At 29.7% G+C, this 8743-nt stretch overlaps 1 long non-coding RNA gene across 1 annotated transcript; it reads right to left on the minus strand.

The window, feature by feature from the left end:
* Positions 1-1444: 1444 nt before the first annotated feature.
* Positions 1445-2744, minus strand: LOC124491657 (uncharacterized). Its single transcript, XR_012832488.1, has 4 exons — positions 2631-2744; positions 2080-2501; positions 1926-1988; positions 1445-1770 (listed from the first exon to the last, which is right to left on the minus strand). It is a non-coding gene; the product is annotated as an uncharacterized LOC124491657 (long non-coding RNA).
* Between the last annotated feature and the right edge of the window lie 5999 nt (positions 2745-8743).

Here is an 8743-nt window from a genome sequence, read left to right on the forward strand (position 1 = left end):
GCTTGTTTGTTTGTTATATGGATGGACCACCCGAGAAACATATTAATAAATGTGTGTGTGTGTGTGTGTGTATGAAAACCAATACCGATGCGAAATGATGATCATCATGATCATCATTTATATTAAACCGCCAACGTTGTTTGGCGGGTTGTTCCTTTTTTTTCTTTCATTTTTTTTTACAGAATCTTCATCATTTTCTTCTTCTTTCTACTTTGAACATATCGGTTTCTTTAGTGATGATGGTCAATGTTGTTTGTGAATTATGTAATAGATCGAATAATAATTGTCATTATTGGTAAGAAGAAAAAAAAATATACGAATAGGCCGCCAATAAAGTAGAGAAACGTTTCGAAAATTGGCTTTTTTTTGAAAATTTATGTTTGGTCATTTGTTTAGTCACTCTCTCTCTCTCTCTCTAACTTTTTGTTCGTTAGTCGTAAGTAAATGGTAAATATCTCTTCTTCATTGTGTCATCGTTGTCGTTTTTCCTTTTTTTTTGTTTGTTTGTTTGTCTGATATTCGGCTATTTGTGAATTATATTATTATTACCATACATTATTATTATAGATTGAAATCCATAATCTATCCATATTGTATCATCTCTCATCTCTTTCTCAAAAAGAAAAAAATGAAATGGAAAAAAAATTCTGGTGGATCTCCTTTTTTTTCTCTCTCTCTCCCTCTCTCTACATTAAACATCTTTATCATCATCATCATCATTGAATAATGAAAAATTAAAATTACACGCACACACACACACACATACAAATGGAATGAGTGAAACATAACAACAACAACAACGGCGATGATTATGATTTTCATTTTTTTTTTCTATCATTTCATAATGACCACAATAGTGTTTTGTCGAGTGATAATAATAATAATGATAGAGTTGTAATGAAAGACTTTGATTTTTTTTTTTTTTTTTTTTTTGGTCACCGATTCATTTCGGTTACATAATTCTGTTTTCTGTATGTGTGTGTAGTGGCCATGAATGAAATGAAATGAAAATGGAGAATAAAATAGACAATGCACACACGCACAAACATTTCCATTAATAATAATGCCAATACAGTAATAATAATATACAAGGATTGATTAAGATAAACGGCCATTCGACAATAGACAATCAATGCGGTAAATGGCCATAAAAGTTTGCCATTTATTATTACATTTATAAGAAAATTTTTTTTGTGGATAATTTCGATTGATGACCATTTTTTTATTATTATTATCAACACCATTATCATCATCATCATCATCATCTATATCGTTTATTTATTTTTACGAATGAAAATCATATCATCATCATCATCATCTATATATACTTTGAATGTATTGAACGGATTGTGGAATAGTCGACAATTCGTTTGGTTTCATGTACCAGATTCTAGAATTCAACATCACACACACACACACACACAGGAACACTAATGATGACATATGACGAATATAATATGATTTTCAATGTAATTTTAACAAAAAAAAAAAGAAAAAGAAAAAACATTTGAAAATCCAACATTATATATGGTCAACAATATTTTATTTCGAACGTGTGAGTGTGTGTGTGTGTGTGTGTCTGTGTCGTATCCTGTCGCCGTTTGTGTCTACATCATAATCATCGTCATCATCATCATCATCATCATCGATTTTCGGAATGGACAATACGTGAACATCGTCAATCTTTTTCTAATAAATCGATTATTATTTTGTTGTACTGGTGGTGGTGGTATGTTTGTCAATATTGTTGTATCGCGATAAAGCTTGATCCTAAATCGGATAAAAGACAAGAGAGAAAGAGAGAGAGAAAAACGTCAGATAGTTTGCATTAATCGTTTTTTATTATCATTTTAGAGAAAAAAAAATTTCGTATAAAATACGTGTCACGCAAAGATGAAATATATCTCTTTTTTTTTGATTCTCACATTTTTTTGATTCTTTCATTTTTTTCATGTTGTTGTTGTTGTTGTTGAATTCTCGTTTATTGGCTGTGGAGAGAAAACAGAAAAAAAAGATATTAGGTATCTAAACAGAAAAAAAAATGGAATAGAATGGAATTAGAATATGTTTCAACGTTACTGAAATATAAATGATGATGATGATGATGATGATATCCGACGACCAACGACCAACAACCAAATGACAATGGCATTCATATGGATTTTTTTTTACGGAAATCAAATTGAAACAAATTGGTTAAAGAGCCTTTTTTTTATTTCGTTGCCTGTTTCCAAAACTATATGTATATTATTCTTCATAAGAAAATAACGTCGATGTTGTGATGATTATTATTATTATCCAATTATGATTGCTGTTGTCGTTGTGCTGTTGTCGTTGTTGTTGTATAAATTTTTATTTATGAAATTGTCGTTTTGGTTTTGAGTTTTTCTTCTTGGTTAAAGTTTTCCCCCCCCCCAATTCTACTGCAATGCAACCGTCGGACATTACATATCCATCGAAAATATCGGACACAAACATTCAGCCAATTCATTTCAGCCATTCTTTTTCATGATGAAACATGACACGACAGCCAATATATTCCAAATCGATGGATTCAGTTTTCATTGTATGTGAATCATCATATAATAAATTTTGATATTAATAAAAAAATTTATATTTATTGTACATACAATTTATAAATGTCTAGAAAAGTTTTTTTTCTCTTTGATGTCCGAATCATAGTTTGTACGATATGAGAAAAAAAAATCAAATGATAATGATCCATCCCATGAATCGATAATTGTGAAAATAAAATAATGATCATGATGATGATCATGATGATATTGTGGAAATAGCCACCAAAAAAAAATTTATGACCATTTCGACATAAATAGTCGAGTTGTGTTCAAAAGAGAGGGAAAAAATAGCCAAATCGAATATTTACAATTCTTTTCGTTTTTCATTTCGTTTTTGTTTGTTTGTTTGTTTGTCATTTGAACATTGAAATTATTCACGATATATTTGATGATGATCATATATACTACTGGTACCCTTGTGGCCTTTTTTTTGGTGTATTTATAAATCATGATAAATCAAATGTGCCATTTACCAATTTTTTTTTTATTTTTATATCGAAAATTTATGATACCACCACCGTCATCATCATCATCATCATCGTGATCATGATCACATCAACATAACAACAATGGCAATTCGATTTTTATTTTCATTTTTCTTTTTTTTTCCTGATGTTCGACAGTTGACCAATTATTCTTGTTGTCGTGGTGATCACAATCACCATCACCACCACCACCACTATAGTAGTACAATCATCATTTTATTAAAAGAAGCCACCACTAACAACAACAACGACAACAACAAAAACAACATCCATACATTCAGAACTCATTCATTCAAAGAGGTATGTTTTCCAATAATAATGATATCATCATCATCGACAACAATGAAAATGACAAAAAAAAAATCCGTACAAGAATCATTGTAATAAATTATCTCAATTTTTTTTTCCAACACTGTCTCTGTGTCTCTGTTTGTGTTTATTCGCTTTTCACAAGATGGACACATTTTTCATATTTTATCAAATGATGATGTTGTGCAATATAGCAATAATAATAATAGGTTCACGTATTTTTTTTATATTTATGGGCCATCTCTGAAACCATTGAAATAATAATAACGAACAACAACAACGACATTTACACACGATTGGAAGGCCAAAAAAAAAATTATGATTATGAATATAATATATAGATGTAGATGCATGTATTGAGATATATCGCAATGATGATGATGATGATGATGATGACCATTCGATTTATATCGGTGGCTCAATATCAATATCAATATATCCATATCATTTTCAAAAAAAAAAAAATATCAAAAACGAAATGTCTTTTATGTGTGTTGATTTATGTGTCCAGATTAGTGGACATTTGTGTGTGTGCGTTTGTGTGTATGAGAGAATAATAATAATGAAATCGAAATTGCCACATTGGATTCTATCGGATTCAATTCTCAATGTATAATTTCGATTGTGTGTGGGTCTAGTGGGATCCATATTTTGGGTTTTAGTTTCGTTTCATTTCATATTTTTTTTCGATATATAATATATCTGTATATTGTCGATTTTTTTTTTAACGCGCGTAATAATTTCAACCACCATTTCAAATGTTGGATTTGCCTTTGGTTCATTTATTTATTTATCTGTTTTTTTTCCAGCCACAATATATCTTGAATTGAAATGATTTTGTTTTCTGGTTTCACCATGGATTGAAAATCACCATGGTCCATAGGCGGATTTTTTTTCGTTTGTTTGTTCATTTCAAGTTTGAACATTATTGCAAAAGTCAATTTGAACTTTTTTTTTGTTTGTTTGTTTGAAAACAACAAAAAAAAGTGGCCATCAAATTAATTTCCACTGGAAAGCAAAAATTATTCAAAAATTGATGATGATGAGCAGATCTGGCCCAAAAAAAACATCATTTGACAGTTTCAAGTGGGATTTTTAAATCCCGAAAATATGTGCAGTTTTTTTTCTACTCATTTTTAATATCAATTTTTTTTTATGTGTGCGTATGGATTTTAAAAAATTCTTTTGAAGAATACTTGATTTTGTGTGTGTGTGTGTGTGTGTGTGTGTATGTGATTCGTATATATGATAATTTACTGTCCAGTGGACGATGAAATGGACCAAAAAAAAAACAATAATATTAATGACAAAAAAAAATAGAATATAGATTGCCACCAACCATTAAAAACCACCAATATGTGTCAATATTTTGAATGTCAAATGATTATCGATGGATTTTTGTTTTGTTTTTTTTTGTCATTGAAATTGAACAAAATCCATATGGTCCACCACCATAATAATAATTAGCATTTCTTGGTCATCATCATCATCTATTCGATTGGCATTTGAATTTCGAATAAAGTAATTTAGTGTGTGACCTCCCATGACGTTTTTCAATAATAAATTTTCCATTTTAAAATGATTTTCAAAATAGAATTTCATTTTTTTTCAATCTCTTTCTCTTTCTCTTTTTTTTTTTTTTTTTTTTTTGATCAGAATCTATGGTTTTATGAACTTTATGATTTCATGAGTTATAAAGTGAGATGGTGGAAAAGAAAATATAGAATATAGAATCACATCATTTATGTGATTCATTTTTTTTGTTTTTTGTTTGTTTGTGTGTGTGTGTGTTTGAGTGGACAATGGATGAATATAATGAATGAATGAAAAATGGCATTCATCCATTATTTTAAATAACGTTTTATTTCATTTTTTTTCGTTTTCAGATTCATTTATTGAACAAGAATCTGGAATTGAAATGCGAAAGAGAGAGAGAGACAGAGAAAAGTATCGTGATTTTTAAAAAAATTTCAAGATTATTTTAATTTTTCTTTGTCGTCGACAAAGATGAAAAACAAAAACAAAAAAAAAGGCTCAAGAAAGGTTCGTTCATCCATGACCATTTGGATCATTTTGGTAATAGCCATCGTTTTTGAATTTTAAATCAAAAAATTTTTTGTTTTGTTTTGTTTTGTTGCTGGAAAATTTTTTTTTTTAAAGCTATGAAAAAAAATTAATTTACTTTTTGTCTATGGGGGTAGTGGTGGACAATCGACATTTGGCATAGCGTGACGTATTATGTGTGTGTGGGTAATGATTTTTGTTTTGGCTCTCACAAAATGTCCAATGATTCATATCGATATTTGTTTTCATTTTCATTTTTGGTCCGTTAGTCATTCGTTTTGTTAATCTTTTTTTCTCAATAAGTCTTTATTCGACATTTTCTTTTGTTTTTTTACTTTTTGTGTGTGTGTGTGTGTGGTTTGATCTCATGATAAATTTTTCATAAAATTTTTTTTTATCCACGAAAATCATTCCGTATGAATGAATGAACAAAATAAAAAATTTTGAATAATTTTTTTGTTCACCAATATTGCCGATAGATGGCGGATAAGCGTCGTTTTTTTTTCTTATTCAAATGTTTTATTATTCACATCAACAATGAAAATATAGCTGACCATTCATTTTTAGATGAACTGATGGGTGGGTGGGTTGTAGATGATTATCATCATTCAATTTTCAAATGAAAAATAAAACTTTTGTACCGCATTTCAAAAAAAAAGTCTGAAAGACATGAAGATTTTTTTTTGTTGTTGTTGTTGTTGATGATTGAATGTTGTGTCATAACAACAAATCGAAAATTTGACAATTTTTTTTTTTACTTTACAACAAGAAATTTTGTCTTTTTTTCCCCTAGCTCATGTCAATGGTTGTCTATCATATGCAATTTTTTTTCCAGAATTCAAGTTTTTTTTTGTCTATGAAGAAAAAAAAATTTTTTTTTCATTTCAACTTTTTCTAAAACTTTGAATGACAACGATTCATACATATGACATTTTGTCTGATGTTGATGAGGACGATGATGATGATGATGGGTGGCCCATTTCCATATTGCCCCATCGTTTGTTTGTTTTTTTTCTGTTGTTGTTGTTGGAATGAATTGGATAATTGAGATGTCATCTCTTGTGTGTGTGTGTGTGTGTGTGTTGGCTTGATTGGATTGATGATTCTATACGAACAAACGAACGAACCATCCATCCATCCATCCATCTATTCATTCGTTCGTTCATCCATTCATTTTTTGGCATAAACACACACACACACACACACACACTTGAATGATTAAATATCAAATTTTTCATCATCATCATAATCATCATGATGAATTTATGATTCTGAAAAAATGTGAATATTTGAATGAATGAAGTGAACGTGGTGATGGTGATGGCGCTTCTTTTTCATTCTATACTAATCCGGCTTTTGTAGACATAGAGAGAGAGAAAAAAAAATATTCTTCATTTTATTTATTCGTTTTTGTTTTGACACAATGATGATGATGACGAGTGTGTGTGTGTATGCATGTGACATAAAATACATGCATAAAAAAAACGCGGCCGGATTTTTCCCTTTTCTAATTTGAAATAGTTCAACCATCCAGCCAGCCAACCAACAGATACTTTTTGGTACTAACTAGCTATAGTAGTGGAATGGTGTTATAAGTTTATGGAACAGTACAGAAAACAAAATGAAAAAAAAAATTTTTTTCTTTCTTTCTTCATTTTTTTTTCATCTTGTTGGAACATATACATACATACAACTGTCAAACCTGTCTGTCACCGATTTGTCTATTTTGCCATTTCATTTTTGTTGTGTGTTGGTTGGTTGGTTGGTTGGTTCTTCATCCATAAAACGTTCTGTGTATGTATGTGACATCTACATTATTCTCATAAAAGGCCTCTATCTCTATTTGGATCGTCTTCGTCTTCGTTTTTTTTTTTTTTTTTTTGGTTATGATTAGGTTTGATTGTATTAATGCCAGTCGTCGTCATCATCATCATCATCATTGTTGTTGTTGTTGTTGTTGTTGTTGATGTCGTAATAATCGTATTACTAACAACAACAAACTGACATAAAATACATACACATTCTGTCTGTTGTCATTCAAGTGTCATGTCGATGAGCAAATAAGAGTGAGAGACAAGAATCCTTCCAGAAAAAAAAACAGTGAAAATATAAGAAATAAAATAGTGAATGATGATTTTTATCCAATCCAAAAAATGTGTGTGTGTGTGTGTGAAAGAATTTGCTTGAATATAAGATGTTGTTGTTGTTGTTGCTTCTATTCTGTATTATCGATCATCATCATCTTCATATTTAGCTCTCAAGTAATGATGATGATTATGGTGATAATACGAATAGACCAAATCGTAATTCATTTTGGTACAAGAAATGATGTATTTTTTGACTGAAAAAAAATCAAAATTTTTTTTAAAACGTCGTTTTTTTTGGATCTCACACCCTCTCACATTTGTTTGTGGATTCGTTCCTTTGTTTTTGATAAATTCACGTTTTTTATTTTTATTTTCACTCTTCGTATGCACATTATATACCACACATTTGGAATTGGTACTACTTCGTTTTTTTTGATGACGATTATTATTGTAAAGAAACACACACACACACACACACGATTCTTTCATTCATTGTTTTTCATTCTAATTCTGTTCTATTTCATTTTGTCGTTTCTCACTACTCTCCTCTTCGTTGTCATTGTCACTGTCATCGTCATCGTCATTCTGTTGTTGTACATTACTACTCAACACAAACTGTCAAATCCAGTGACAAAACTGCCAAATGTCAAGTTAGTTTCATTATTTTGGAACACACACACTTCATTCTGGTTTTTTTTCATTCTTATTCGTTTCTTGTTGTTGTTGTTGTTTTTTATTTGTATTCTCAATCACTATATGTGTATGTGGATGTATTCTGATTGTTCTTTATCATCATCATCATCATCAGATGCTTATATGCATTTATATCATCACCAGTGTTTATCCCCTTTATTCTAGAATCTAGATAGATAAAAAAAAGAAAGGAAAGATTATTTCTCATCATCTTGTCATTCATTGTCAATGTCTTATATGTATCTTGTCATTTATATATCGTTTTTTTTTCATCCATCCATTAAAGACAATGTTAATGATGACATGTTTAAGCGAGAGGCAGCAAAAATTTGTTGTCATCGCTTGTCATCAAATGTTGCTGTTGTTGTCGGGTTTGGTTGTTCCATTCTTTTTCTTTAGATTTGGTTTGTTCCTCTTTTTCGTTTCGCTACACAATTTAAATACATTGCAAATTAGATTTCATCAAAGAATTATGATGAAAACTAAAAAAAAAAATTAGATTGTAATCTACCATTTTTGACACATAATA

The sequence above is a fragment of the Dermatophagoides farinae genome, chromosome 1 (genome assembly GCF_024713945.1).
Source record: "Dermatophagoides farinae isolate YC_2012a chromosome 1, ASM2471394v1, whole genome shotgun sequence".
Taxonomy (NCBI): Eukaryota; Metazoa; Arthropoda; class Arachnida; order Sarcoptiformes; family Pyroglyphidae; genus Dermatophagoides; species Dermatophagoides farinae.